The sequence below is a fragment of the Magnolia sinica genome, chromosome 10 (assembly GCF_029962835.1).
Source record: "Magnolia sinica isolate HGM2019 chromosome 10, MsV1, whole genome shotgun sequence".
In the NCBI taxonomy this organism is placed as follows: Eukaryota; Viridiplantae; Streptophyta; class Magnoliopsida; order Magnoliales; family Magnoliaceae; genus Magnolia; species Magnolia sinica.
The window spans coordinates 33,217,395-33,218,101 of record NC_080582.1 but is presented as its reverse complement, the minus strand read 5'-3'; positions in this window follow the sequence as shown (position 1 = coordinate 33,218,101).

The following is a 707-nucleotide window of genomic DNA, read 5'->3' as shown; positions in this document are numbered from 1 at the left end:
CGCTCATAATTAGTTTGCCCGACCCAACCCGAATCCGATCAATATATTAGTTACTTATAAATTATAATTGAGTGTGGATTGTTTGTGTAGAAGGTACGCTAGTGATGTCAGGTCTCATTTGTCCAAGTCATTTCCAAGGACTCACACTAACAATATATGTCGGATTTCTCTCTCCCAAATAGATTGAGTGCTATGCTACATGACTTTTTAAAGGAGTAGTCCTATATTTTAGCTTGGTTTTTAAAAGAAAAAAATGAAGTTCTTTATGATGAATAATCACGTATATAATTAATAAAATCATAGATACAAAAAATAAGTCCTATATTGAAATATAATAAACTAATGTAATAACAAAAATATTAGCACATATACACCCGACCAACCCAATCAACTTGTTGAGCCCTCTTGGGTTGGGCTTGGGTTGAGAATTTCTAACCCAAGATTGGGTTGGGTTGGGTTAGGGTTGAGCACTAACCCGAACCAACCCACTCGACTTTCAACTCGATCCAACCCGACCGCGAAGTGATTGAAATTGATCACGAAATGAATGAAATAGATTTTCGACCATCAACCCAATGAAATCTTGGAAAATAACTCGGTTGGTTGGCTAAATTAGCTTCTCCTACCCCAAAATCATATGCGGTAAGTTAAGTAAATCACTCTAGTTCAGGAGATATGCTTGTTAAATAAATAGAGAAAGAAATGAA